Source organism: Mastigoproctus giganteus, chromosome 12 (assembly GCF_048544385.1).
Source record: "Mastigoproctus giganteus isolate SK-2022 chromosome 12, ASM4854438v1, whole genome shotgun sequence".
Taxonomy (NCBI): domain Eukaryota; kingdom Metazoa; phylum Arthropoda; class Arachnida; order Uropygi; family Thelyphonidae; genus Mastigoproctus; species Mastigoproctus giganteus.
In genome coordinates this window covers 89,319,777-89,334,967 of record NC_143586.1, presented here as the reverse complement: position 1 = coordinate 89,334,967, position 15,191 = coordinate 89,319,777, and the positions used below count along the sequence as shown (strand labels likewise).

Here is a 15,191-nt window from a genome sequence, read left to right as displayed (position 1 = left end):
AATTATAACTACCCTTTATTGGGGTCGAGATTAAGATACACGTGATGTTATTTTTGATGACAGCAAAATACGTATTGTTTAGTGTGGTTCGAGAGACTATCATTGGAATTATATACTGCGTGTTTGCATTAATTATTATACAGCAACTTAGTGTTTCTTGTTCTTTTAACTACTGAAATTATTGTTTAAATACGTGTAATCTGTGGATAGTTTCTCTTAGAGGGGGTCATTAAGACATTCTGTAATGGGAGGAGATGGAGAGAGCGTCGTGATATTTCTGGCTATTATGTTTTCCTTCAGTTAGCTTTATTTTGGGGAATCCTCTTAATGTTACGGTTGTTCAGAAATAATATATGATTGCTTTTAATCTTTAAAAATTTGATATTTAATCGTGTTCTTAAACAAAGGATATTATTCCCATCTGTGTACTATCATTTTATTTTTTAGCATAAAAATAAATGAAATTAATTTTTAAAATCTCATCTCACTTATGTTTCCAGGCAATCCATTCGCATATTTTCAGAGATAAATTCTTTCAGCTTATTACAAAAGCATTCGTCGCATGTTTTTTTTTTAAACAGGCGATTAAAACGTAATGCTTTCTTCTTGTAATTATGCTGCATTCGAAAAGTTAAGCCTATTATCTAGAACATCAAAGAACGCATGATTTTTAAATTTATTCAGTTGCAATATCCTTTTGATTTCATTAATTCATTCAACACAACTTCTTATATTTTGTACTTTTCCAACTTTAAACTAACAATCTGTGTGTAAATCTATTCAAAAGATTTGCTTTGCGCTCACTTGATATTTCGGTAATATTATTGCTAAATCAACGTAAATTTGAACGTTTAGTCGACTAATGCAAAACTTAAACGCTTGAAAACCTTATTCTGCGTCACCCATAAATCAACACTGACATTTACTATGAGAAAAAAAAATAACAATTTTGGGGAAACCACAGCATATCTCTATAAAAATTCTTCAGTGTTAGCATTTCTATCCTGTCCTGCGTATTACCAGCAAAGCGACCATGGATGCTCCAATGCGAACCATTAAGACAGATTAACGCGTGCTTAAATGTTTATTTTCAGTTTTCAATTAAAACTGGTCCCTTCGAACAACCATGGTTGTTTTACTCATAAGTAAATATTTATAATCAGTATGTATTTTGAAATAAGAGTCAAAATTAATATTTTGACTCAAAGTTCAAATGTCCGGTTTGTTTCCATGAAGATGTTCTTGAAATATCTTTGGTTCACACCCATCTTTCACATTCCATCTGTAAATCATTTATGATGTTGATTGATTGTCGGCCGGGAACATCCTGCAGACAGTCAAGTTGGTCTGCTTTGATCGTAGGTGACCTTCGTAATTTCGTCCGGTGTATTACAACCACAATTTTTCCCATCTCAAGGACTACTTCCGCCATCTAGGAGGCTGCAGGAAAGTTACTGACATTTAAAGGGGGGAAAAATGCTACAACAAATACGCCGCCATATTTGGCACTGGAGGACTTCATAGAGCAAACTGATATGGTGATATATTTCTCTGTACGCAAACCGGAGGGGGGTAGGAGGAATCCATTATCATTATGCAATAAGGATATTTAAAAAATATCCATATGTATCGATGTCAATGTTCAGTCCCTGGACATGGCACAGTGGTCGGCTGGAACGATAAGCAGGAACCCTCTTTCTGCATGAGTTTACATGGCCTGGGATCTCAATTGTAGTGGGGACCCAAAAATAGATATTGTGCTTGATATTTAAAGCGGTCTAGCTAGTCTAGTGAGCTTCCGAGGGGTTGGTGTTTGGATGTTCCATTCAGCCAGGAAATGAGTCCTATTTTAATGTTTTTAAATGTGAAATAATGTTTATAAAAATTGTTCCTTCCCTGAGTGAAATCGTTCAGATGTTTTGAGGGCATTACATATATACATAAGTTTTAATGTCTATTATTGTGATTATAAGAAACATTACTTTGACATTTTGAAATGCAAATACGTTAACAGAACAGAGAGCTCTTGACAAAGATCAATTGCGAAAAAAAAAAAGAGGGATCCCCTTCAAAGGTACCGAGTTGTTGGAGGCTTTCCGGTGGAATATAAAACGACCATGAGATCAGGAGAAGAACATTTCTTAATTCGATTAAGAATCATTAAGTTGGTACACTTCAGCAATTGTTTGATACTATGGAATGAATTTTTTACGCTGAACTGTATAAAAAGGCTTTACAATAAAAAAGTATTGGAAAACAAGGGCTTAGAGCTGATATGCACATATCTTATTAAAATATAGGTTACAAGTCTCAGTTGGCGTTTCCCGTTTCCATTGAAAACAAGGATCATTAAGGAATGCATGTACATTCGTCTAAAATTTTGGAATCACAGTGAATGACAACAATTTTCGTTATTTTATTTATTTTTTTATTAAAAATTAGCTATGACAATGTAAGGTTTAATATTAACTTATTAAATCTTGAGTAAGCACAGTTGCTATCCACGCGGTTAGCACCTGTGCTTACTCAAGAGGTTAGCACATCTTGAGTAAGCACCGCGAGATGCTCATCACAAGGTTTTTTCGTGGTAAAACACATGAAAAAGAATTTAGTCCCTCACCGCTCCTCGCCACCATATGTCCGATTTATATTTAGATTCCTCCGAGTCTTTGGTACTCAAAGACTCGTTGCAGCTGGGAGATCCATTTAATAGGATTACTTTGTAAAAGGGCATTACATGTTTACAAAGTCAAAGAGTGACCGGTTGAAATTAATAGGGTCTTCTTTTGTGGTCGAAGTTTCCTACCACAGTCATTGTTTGCCATCCCGGTTTTTTCGTTGTTTAGAGTATTCAGGTGGGCAGATTAACTCCATTGGCAGCCTAATGAAAATTCCTAAGAACCCTTTCATGAGAAGTCTGAAATATTCATTGTGATTTTTGATAGACATCAGTGAGGAAAATCAAAGCTCTAGGCGTACAATCGTGATCTTCTCTATGCAGATCTTGTGCTTTACTGCCAAAACGCCATTTTGCTTATACTTCAGGATGAATATTGAAAACAAGGATAAGTGACCTAACCATTGCGTCTTTTAATGACAATTGTGCAAAAACTAAATTATTTGTTATTAAGGTCCACCACTTGTTGAACTGCCGTTTTCTGTTAGGCTTAATTCTGCTCGATGTTATACCATTTTCAATAGGACTTAACCACTGCTATCTACTATTCACCTGCAATTTTAAAATTCCTGGATGGATTTTCTCCTCAAATTTCACGCAAAATCAAACATTTTCTGAAATGAGGAACACGATGCAGAGATTGAAATTAAAATGTCACGTCGAACTACTACTAAAAGACTGCTGGAAAAGTACAGTTGTGGATTAAGTAAAACATTAAACTTATTGACACCTATACAAATCGAACGTGGTACAACAGTATGTGAACCAACAAGGATCGTTAACAACTTCCAGCATGCAGTTAGAATAAACTGAATCAAGCCCCTAATCGGTTCAAATAATTTAAACTAATTCATAAAACAACACGAGATCTCAGCAATAGAAAAATCCAGCATCACAGCCAAGATAACGAGAGTACTCGCTCTGGTATTGTCATCACCTACATACCATGACAAACGCCACAAATAAATATTCGCGACAAGTCCCGATGAATCCAAACAACATGCAATGATTTGAGTTGGAATGAAAGGCCATTGAAGCTGATAATGGATGTCGTTCCCCCACTGAGAAGACCCGGATCACATCAGAAATGAACTGGTTAAAGACCCTAAAAACAGATGAAAACTAATTGGGAAGCTTCGCAGCAATTATGCACGTTCTTCGAATAAATATTTACATCTGTCCTACGACCACAACAAAACAGTGTCTTCAGTCTACTTTCACCGTGAATGGACAACACTCATGCTCATCTAAGACCACAGCAACATATTAGGCAATCTAATAACATATACCTCTCCTCACCACGCCAAATCACTAGTAGAAATTGTTACGTTTGTCTCTTTCGTATGTCCACCATTCACTTGAAACCTTTTTATGGTTTGTATTCATGATTTTTGAGTATTCTGTAGAAATACCCTTTCGTGAACCAAAAAGAAAACAGCTTCTCTTTAGATGAAAGAGAAGCTGTTTCCAAACGGAATTCCAATCCAAACGGAAAAATGCGTTATGACTTCTATCCAATGGGAAAAACTTTACGCAAATAACAATGAAATTCTTAAAATTCATTTTTATTTACGTGTTAATTTAATCCCTCGCTGCGCCGGCCTTTATATGCCTGATGATCACTTCCATGATGGTCCTTGCAAAAGAAGGCACGAAATTGCCACCAGAACACCCCTCGCCACGCCTCTCCTGAAATGAGGTGTTTTTTTTTTTTTTTTTTTTTTGATTTGGTAGTTGTTGGCGCATCGGCTTCTGTGGCCATATTGCACCTCCCAAGGTTTTTGCAGTACTTTGATCCAAGCCCGAGGCGGGAATCGAACCCGCGACCTTTGGGTTGCCGGGCAGGTACTTTACCCACTCGGCGAAATGAGGTGTGGCGAGAGACTAAGTATTTAAGTTAATTTAATCACTTAAATAGTCATCACAGAACCCGTTTACAGTTTCTGAACCTCCTACCGACTGATTACATTCACTCTCCGAAATATACCTGCTAAAATAGAACCAATCGCTATATATTGAATTTAATCAAATACGTGATAAAATGAGGGTATCACTCTGGTGATCTGAGCAACCGTAGATGAAATCCTTCGTAGTTACTGTTCATCTCAAACCTCCAAACTACCTAAAAGAGGCTATCTAGGTTTCGAAACTATCTGGTTCATAAAAGAAGGGATAAGATCTTCCACAAAGCTTATGATAGAAATTAGGATCCTGAATATCGCTTCTATCACCAGTTAAGCCAAACTATTCAAATTACATGTTCTAAATCCGGCTTCTGAATGAATTAGAGTGTGATGAACCATCTTTTATATCCGATGAAACAATGAACTAAAAGCAGCAAGTAACAATTCTATAAAAGACACTGATGTTCCGGAAGTTTAAAAGAGAAACTCAATTGTGACTACAAAGTTGTCATTATTGTTGCATAATTATTCTGGGTGTTGCGTAGCGTTGTCCATAATTATACGGTGATTCCAGGAGTTTGGTCCTGGTTCTTTGCAGTTTCGTGACTAGTAATTTATAAAACAAAAAAAGATGTATTCATATTTCCCGATTCCTATATTGATGTTAAGGGATCAAAAGTCGTGCAGTTGGTCAGCGTCTGTTTGTAGAACGACGCGGTTGCAAGCATTGTTTAGTTATTGATTTAGTCATCAGTTGAACTGAATAACATCGTTATAATGTGCCTAGATAAGTATATTTATGATCTAAACTGGGCCGGAATTGCTGAAGAGCATCGACCTCACATATGACCACAATCCTAAAGACGGTCCATTCTGGTCAGTAAGCTTACGTTTTGCAATTTAATCTGTGATTGAACTGCAAAGAAACTCTTTACTCTACTAATTTCGCGACATGCTTCTAGTTTTTAATTTAGAAGAGCGAATCGCTGAGAATGCCGAACTGAGTTCAGACAGTTGCTGTTTTCCTGGATGGAAAACACGAGTCTCCACGAGAAAATTCTTGTCAGCCCTCCAGAGACCGACAAACAAGGAGTGAAATCGGCCAAAATAGTCCTTTCACCTTCATGTCTTTAAACCCTAGGCCCATGATGTAGAAGGACATCTCTCTGCAGTTGGAAGAAGAGGAAGCAGCAGCGAAGGTAAAATTTAATGAAAAGATTTTGTATTGAGTTTTTACAATCCATAACACCCTCTTCATATTAGCGACGTCAGCAAAATGCTTCTAAACATCCTGAATGAGTTTGTAGATAAGCTGTCTTTAACATGGGAGATAATGTCACATCGAGGACATGAATCCGGAGTGATGTCGATATAGAAGAACAAGGATTATAAGTCAATTGTAAGACCACGCCTTTAGAAATACCTTGTCTGTACTCGAGATTTCTAATTCGTTTCTATTAATCGAATGAAGTGCTTTAACGACATTTGATATTTAACACATGTTTAATTTTACTTTTAAGGATTCTACTGTTTCCGGTAGATAAACGACTCAGTTTTTTTGTCTTACACGAGTATTCGTAAAATTGTGGATCTGATAAATGAAGATGTCAAGTTCCTGGCGCCATCTATCGATGCAAAGGGTGATCATTTGTTCATGATCCAAATACAGTACTCTATTTTTTAAACTACAGCATAAATCGAAAACACCTTTGAGAAGACCTTCAAAAAGGTCTTTGAAAAGACCTTCAAACATCCCTTATATTTTTAGAAATTTAATATATAATACACATCCACGTTGGATAAAAATATACATGTAGAAGACTTTGAAGACTTATTTTGAAGACTTGCATTATTTTTTATTTCTGAAATTGCTAAAGGAAATTAAGAAACAATGCCTTAATATGTTAGAAAACTTTTTCGTATTTATAACCATTTTTCCTTACAGATAAAGACAAATTTTGCTTATAATTTTAGCCTGTAAAATCAACAATGGTGTATATCATCCTCTAACAAGAAGAGAAGAAACATCAATGCGCCTTACTTTTCAAACATCCCTTATAAAAATTTTAATTTTCTTATATGTAAAATTAGTAAATTTTTTTTTTCAGAGTTTAATATATTTTGGGTTTTTTTACCCTCCAAATGGTTATCACAATTTGCAGAAATAAACAAATATCTAAATTATACTTAAAAACGTTACTAATAAATCTGAATAAAGCGCTCAAATTTCATCATTCACTGAATACTGCAGAATTACGTATTTAAATATTAATTTTGACTTAATTTAAGGAAATTAATTCTAAAAATCGTGAGATATTTTTTAAAGAATCAAATGCCACGGTTGATTGGTGTTCTGGTGTCGCTGTGTTTCACCGCTTAATTAATCAACATATTTGTTGGTTTTTCTTTCTCTTTCAGTACCTATTTAGCATTATTGATTTTTTTTTTTATCTTATCGATGGGGTTTTCAGTTAATTTTTTTTTTGTTACTGGAAAACTAATACCACATTTCTCCCCTGGGTAACGTTATACCTGCTAAATTCGAAATTTAAGTGATAAATTGAAGAAATAAAGGCATCGAATCTTCTTTTCCATCTTCTGTGGAATACACTGGGGTCCTATAGTGGATGAAAACCTCGAGAATGCAATCCCCAAGCGCATCGATTTTGATAAACAAGTGACTGTTAGAAAGAAATGCTGCGCGTTCATCAGCAGTATTTTAAGCTTCACTTCATTGAAAAGAAGAACAATACTGTTCTTAAAATCAACCAAACCATGAAAATTCAATTACAAGCACTTAAAGAAAGTCCCAGGTATTTTTTTAATCATTATTTTTGGTTACTATAAGTATTCTGAGGCGATGGACGCGCAGCATGTGTTCCTGTCATGCAGGGGTAGGAAAATGGCTGCCAGCTATGTGACAACGCGCCATGATTGATTTCTTTGCAAAGAAGGACACTTGGCAGAAGACATCTGGGGGCGACTTCTTGATGCGGATGGAGAATCCTGTATGGTATTAGTAATGTCAGAAGAAGGGGAAAATTTCATGGACGGGAACAGAGCCATCCGCCGACAAAGTTTTGATGAATGCCATTCGGATGCTGAGAGATTCATATTGGTTGATTTTCTACCACGAGGGAGGAAGCATCAGCGTTACTCATTACGTTTAGACTCAAAGTTCGTTATACACTTCGTGACAAACGTACGATTAAACATGTCATTATATCAGACAATGCAAACAGTTACAAATTCTGCTAGGAAGTGCTCCCTTATCTGGAAGGAGTACTCTCCACCTACTCGGGTCCTTGAAAATACACGAGGGGAAAGCACTACGAATAACGCAGTCTCTGACTGCGTTGTTATCCTTGTACATCATTGCGAGAAGCTAAAACGAAATTTTATCACAGTAGTATTTTCAACTTACTCCAGCGCTGGCAGAAATGCACGAATTTTTGTGGTAATTTTATGGGAGAGTGATGAAGGCAGAACCCAACTACGGAAAAGGTATCCTAAAACTTGATTAAAGAGACCTTTACCGATAGTCATATCATAAATAGAGCTTCTCCATTACTCCTAGCAGTTTGATTTGAAAATGTCCTAATTCGAATTTAATAAGGCTTCAAATAAACTTATCGAAGCCTTAACCCAATGAATTATTTAATTTATTTCAGTCCTTTCTTTCTTATTCAGCCCAGCACTCGCCACGATTGACGGAGAGATTCAATTCAGTCTCGAAAGTTAGCCAAATAGTGTTAAGATTATGTATTTTAGATGGACAGCTGCATTTTAGCGTTTCAGTAAAAAAAAAAAAAACACCTTATTCCATTACAAGAAGTTTAAGTGTTTTTATATTTCTTTAATTGATTCTCTTTAGATGATCGCTACGTACGATCCCCCTTTCATCTTATTTTTGAGGTTTTTTTTGAGAAAAAGTGAGAAAGCTTCAGACAGAAGTGCAAGATTCTCTCCAGATTTTGTCCCAGTTTTTCATCCCCGAAACAAACAAACTAAAACAGTTTACAGACAAGTTATCTGTTTCGCGACTTGATTCTTTGGTGCTACTTCAAGAAACCAGCCAATATTTCTCTACTGTTTTTGTTCTATATGAACGCTCTGCAACTTGGTCATATGATTATTTGAAGCCGTATGCAAAAGTATTGATTTACATTAAAAAAAAAAAAAGCCTTCACTATAGTTATAATCGCGTCATTTCGCATCGAATAAAAAAGACCGGTTCAAATAATCTTGCCTGAGCAGCCTTTTCCCCACTTTGTGGTGGGGTCTCGACTGCATGCGGCATGCTGTTTTTCTTCAAGAAACTCGGTATTTCCTCAAGAAAACAGACCGTAGAATATACGCAATTTATACACAAATACAGATTCACAATGACCGTACCAATAACATTTCAGTCTGAGCATAACATCATTTGCATATACTGAATTACCAGAAGCATTAATAAGAATAATTTTCTTCTCATTCTGTCGCTCATCGAATACAAGGCACCGCCTTTGGCAAGTGAACTTCTTCGTGCAGTACATGATAAACAGAAATGGAACTGAAATACGCATCTGGCTCGGGTTTTGACAGCACATTTATCAACCATCTTCAAGGAAGCGGTGAGTATTAATCATTCGATTCAAGAAGTTAGATGATTTATTTTGTTAAATTTTTATTGAAGTGAAATTTCAGTGCAGCATAACGAAAGAAAATGTTGTATCTGTTTTTGGTGAATTATTTTCTGTCTGTTTTTTGGAGTTGGATGCTTGCAAGACGAATTTTGAAATTTATATTTCTTTGTGCGAATTCTACCGAGAATTTTATTCTCGGTAATGCTGCTGTATATATCTGTTTTTAAGAGGGATAGAAATTAGCGACACTCACTGATATGTCGAAGGAGAACAGGGGTAGTTTTCATTACAGCCCCCTCGAAGGTCGGTTGGTCATCTTACACACAGCCGACCATAGAATTCACACATTTGCAGACAACATATGGACCCTCAGCCTTAGTTGCTTTGGCCCAATACAGTACTAACAATATGACTTTGTACTTCAGTTATAGGTCTTTGGGAGGGCCTGTTTTTCCATAATCTACTCACTGCCAAAAGGAAGAGCAAAGCTAAGTCGATCACACGAACCCACCACAAACTAAACCACTCAGCAATAATGGACAGGAAATTGAAGCCAATTTTCAAATTTACTAAAATATTTTTGACTGAACTTCTTAATAAGGGACAAAGTTATTTCTGTATGGTCCGTGCTCACAAGAAGTAAAGTGACACTTAATCTCCACTGTCTTTTATACTACTAATAAAATTCAATTTAGTGTACCGTGGTGGATACACGTGGTGGATCGTGTATGGTCTACGTACATTTATAGCGTTAGGGTTTAACTTCATTTCAAGTGTTTCGGCTATTAGGAGTTTTGTATATTCATGTTGTGTATTAATTACTTTAACCTCATGAAAAAGAAACATGGTTCTCATGGATGGCATGAAAGGAAAGCTCAGGAGCACCTGTTCTTTTTGCCCTTATGGATGCCTGGTATTGTTATAGTCGCATTGAAAGATAATTTTGAGTAGAACCAATATAAAAAGAGTTACATTCCCCACATGCAATGTTATAGACTATGTTGGTACGTTCCATATTAACAACTGTTTTCTTCCTCATCTTCAATACTGTGTGGAGTTCAATACTCATGGGTTTCACAACAATTTTAAATTCCGTGTTTTTAAAAATAGTTACGAATTGTTTATACCTTTGTTGTACATAAAGAACTTTAATAAAATATTTATGTAATGTTTGTAAGAATTATAGAATTGGTTAAAAACGATACTTCTTTTATAAGTAAAAGGGTGGTAACTTGAATAATGTAAACATTTTCTCGTGTTTGAGGTATATTTTGAATTTTATGTTATCGTTGACTCTAGTTAACGTAAAATTAAGAAAATTTATAGATTTCTCTCCCGGTTTTTCATCTTCTAAAGTGAACTTAAGTCTCGTATGAATTTTGTTAAACGAATCCATGAGATTAATTACAATATCTTTATGAGAAATGACCAGGATATCGTCAAGGTACCTACCATTAAATGCTAAGCTTGGAATAAACGGATTTAGATGTAATTGTTCAATGTTTAAGGTAAACTTTAAGGTAAACTTCCGCGATAAGGCCACTGAAGCTTAATCCCATCGGGGGTCCAAAAATTTGTCTATAAATATTCGATTGAAATATCAATGTAATTGGCTTGAATGAGAAATGTGATTAAATAAACCCAGTACATATTTCAAAGCATTTTAAAAAATCTTTATTTTAATTTCTTCAGTATCTAGCATAAGGAAATACTGGATGTCTGACAGTTAAATTATTATTTGAACATAATTTGAAGAACAGTTTTTATTTATTTATTTTTTTTTTTTTTTTGTTGTTGTGAAAACGAACTTGCTTTGCAGCTCCCACATAAGAACGGCTTGATTCAATAGTGCTAACGTGTAGTAGTTATCTTCAAGTTGTATTTCTTTGGTTCAACTGTGACGAATGCCGCAAACCAAAATGTTTTACACAAACACGTTGTTGAAGAAGACATTAAAAAACCGAATAGCTCAGTTGGGAAATTCTCGATAGTGGTGTTTCAATTGAAGTAAAATTCTTTTATCGCTTTACTTTTAAATTGAATTTCCAACCCTGAAGGACAAACCACACTTCTACCTTTGCGAGATCTAGCCTAAGGTGGACAACACTTTGCGGATCACTGGGTTGCCATTTAGAAGAAAAAAAGATTCCGTGGCATTCCTTTAAAGTGGAACTATTCGACATTTCAAAGGCTTCTGCCAATTTAAAAAAAAAAATTCAAGGAGCGAGCAAAGTACATTTTATTCACGACAGAAAATTTTAAGATCTGTACAACCAACGCCTAACATAAAATGCACATATCTTTTACTATTTTGGGAGTTGTATATCAAAACAGTAGATCACTCATTAGTCCGTGATATTCAGCAAAATAAATTAGCAGTTAACTAATCCGGCCACTTTTCATCCAATGTGGACGGGGTGGTGATTATATCCACTGTGATACCCGGGAGGGATTGTCCTATGAACGTACAATTGCACAGACGTAAAACAGTAAAAACACAGTATGTTAGATTAGACCATACATATTAAGAACCATATGGTACGTTAGTCCATATCATATGAATTAGTACGCTCTGGCCAAAGCAGTCCGTACCCACAAAATTTTACAAAAAAGGCACAAATTTTATATTCATGAAACTAAGTACCTTCTGCTTTTGTTGTAAGATGGCTTAATAGCTTGCTTTCAGCACTGTTTCTTTTAAAGATTTTCAGAATGTTACCAACTGCCCACCGATTTTCCATTGACTTATTCCAATGAAGATTTCAATTTTCCACTTATATCAGTGAAGATCTTCGATGACCTTCAACAAAAAAAACAATGGCACGTGGCCTTAATTTTTCTATTAGTTTACTTTTGCATTGTGGCGCCATCTAACCCAAAGTTAACAAATTAAACTTGTAAAATTTGGATCGGTGATGAATAAATCGTGCGTAATCGGGAGCTGAGATTCCTCCTATTATGACCACTGGGAGGCAGACTTTAATATGAACACCTTAAGACGATTGAAAGCATTCCCATCAAGGCGAAGGTACTTCCCCATGATGGGCTTGATATGAAATATTGGTACGGTTCGACAGAACCATTTCAGAATTAAACTATCGGACGATTGGAGAACCGTTTCCGATGTACAAGAATGGCCCAAGGGCAAATTTTAGCCAAAAAAATAAAACAAGTGACACACAAATGTTGAAACACCCACTGAGCTCACTTAATGCTGCTCCACGTGACATTTTCGTGTTACTGAAACAAACTCCTTAAAACGATTTCATTTTAAATCAACTAGAAGTACTACAAGTACTTTGAAGGTGACTGTACTTATCAGATTGCGTATATTAGATAATATAGGAGTGAACATTTCTTAAAAATGTAACTGGCATTAAGTTCTTAGCACATTAATTCAATTCCTTTGGAATGGTTCCACCACTTCCTTAATAGAAGAAACCTTTTGGCAGTTATCCCTAGCGGATTAGCGTCTCAGTCAGTCTGCGCCGTGTGTATTACATCTGTTCATGTTCACGGGCCAATTTGTTCTATTTATTCTCCAGCACGACTATATAAGGTCAGCTGTGTGTACATTTAATTATTTCACAAAGATTATTATTATTAATAATCGTATTTAGCAGTTATTCGAGCTCGACCCACGGTAAACTCAAACGATGCACGTTGAGAACGCTGAAACTCAAGAAATTACTCACGGGGAGGGAACTCTTCCAATCTCTTCTATGATCAGCTAATTATAGCCCCGATTTAAGTGCCTTTAAGAATTTCTCCGTTCTCCAATGTCACTCGAACCCAGACGTTTGGATAAATCCAATCTTCTTACATTGTAGCTGTAGGATTTTGTGTTCAGTTTTGTCCAATAAAACTATTAAAAGATATTGTTTGAAAGGAATTTGTGGCACGGATATATTAATGCGTGATGAGTATAATATTCAGTTTTTGGGCTTCGGGATGGTTTATATCAATATTTCAATGAGCATATTTCAATATTTGGTTTTCAAGTGATAAAACTGTAATAGCTGCCATATAATATTATAATCAACGTGTACAGATATTTGAAAATTCAAGGTTAATGGTTTTTTGTGAGAATAAGAACATTTGGCTGGATTGAATATTTGCAGAATTAGTGCCCCTTGATGGGCCTAATTTACAGCTACGCGTACTTACCATTATTTTTCACGGACTTTGCTTTATTGTACATTTATTAATTTATGGTCAGGAAAGTGCTACTGAATCAACCATTTTGCCTTCTTGTACATCAGTCAAACAGAGCTACAGTACTGCCACCTGCCTATATTGAGCCTCACTTTTCCTCTGCGTCTGTTGGTCTTTGGAAGCATGAAAATAAATTAGATTTAGAGGGTGTAGTATGTCAGGAGGAGTACAGGGTTCAAGTGGATGAAATGATTATGATGATACCTTATCTATGCAAGGCAGAGTAAAGAGATTAAATGGATGGAATGATAATAGTAGTAGTAGTAGTAGTAGTGGCACATGATGCAAGAAAGCAAGTGTAGGAGCTTATGCAGCATCAGCCAAAAAAAAAAAAAAAAAAATCATCACGCCATTCCCTCCAAATGCCTGTCCAGTTCCTCCTTAAATTTATTTAACCTATCAACTTCCACAACGACAGATGGAAGTTTGTTCCAGCAATTAACCACCCGCTGGCTAAAGGCAAATTTCCGCACATCTATTCTACATCTGTCTTTTCTTAATTTGAACTTATGTCCCCGTAGGTTCGTAATCTGAACAAGTGGAAGGATCCCATCAGAATTCAGCGTGCTCAACCCATTCAAGGCCTTATAGACCTCAATCAGATCACCGCGCAGGTGCCTAGTCTCCAGCCACTGCAATTTGCAGAACTTAAGCCTCTCTTGGTAAGAGAATCCCTTCATTCCCCTCACCAATCGTGTTGCTCTTCTCTGTACACGCTCAAGCAAATCTACATCCTTCCTAAAATGAGGCCTCCAGACCTGTACGCAGTACTCAAGGCGTGGCCTGACCATTGCCTTATACAGAGGGACAATCACCTCCTTTTCCCTGCTAGCAAAATTCCTATATATCATTGACAAAACCCCATGACCTGCCCTAGCAGCCTGTCTGCATTGCTCAGAAAACTTCATATCTGACTGCACAATTACTCCCAGGTCTTTTTCATTTTCTACCACCTTAAGTGTAGTACCACACAGTTGGTACGTTTCTCTGGGGTTACTTCTACCCATATGCAGTACTTTGCATTTGTCAAGGTTGAACTTCAGTTGCCACTTAGCCCATCTGCCCAAATTATCTAGATCCTGTTGCAGTAGCACACTGCCATTACTGTCATTAACAACCCTGCCAACCTTTGTGTCATCTGCAAACTTCGACATTAAGCCTGATATACCTTCATCAATATCATTGATAAATACACAAAACAACAGTGGACCCAACACCGAACCCTGTGGGACTCCACTAATAACATTAGTCCATGAAGAGCAGCACCCATTGATTACCACCCTCTGTCTTCTCCCACTTAACCATCCTTTTATCCATTGTAGCAACTTACCCTTAATACCATTCTGCTCCAATTTGTACAGTAGTCTTTCATGCGCAACAGTGTCAAAAGCTTTCCTGAAATCCAAGTATATGATATCAAAATTATTTTTCGCATCCAGTTCCTTTGTGACCACATCATAATAACCAATCAAATTTGTCAGACAAGACTTTCCCTTAACAAACCCATGCTGTGTTTGAATTATTGCTGCAGTCTTGTCTAGATGATCCTGCAATGCATCTTTAACCAGTGACTCCATTATTTTACCCGGAACAGAAGTTAAACTAACTGGTCTGTAATTACTCGTGTCACCCTTCGATCCACCTTTGTGAATTGGGGACACATTTGCACATCTCCAGTCCGTGGGAACCTCCCCTGAGTCCAAGGATGCTCTCATAATTATGGCTAAGGGTTTGCTTAGTTGCTTTGCCGCCTCCTTTAAAATAACT

General features: G+C 36.4%; 1 protein-coding gene across 1 annotated transcript in view; it reads left to right on the top strand.

The window, feature by feature from the left end:
• The first annotated feature begins 9,181 nt into the window (after positions 1–9,181).
• Positions 9,182–15,191, top strand: part of LOC150077257 (two pore potassium channel protein sup-9-like) — a 66,727-nt gene continuing 60,717 nt past the window's right edge. Inside the window, exon 1 of the mRNA XM_090386126.1 lies at positions 9,182–9,197. The gene's annotated coding sequence lies outside the window, so the exon portion shown is untranslated. The remainder of the gene's footprint in view (positions 9,198–15,191) is intronic.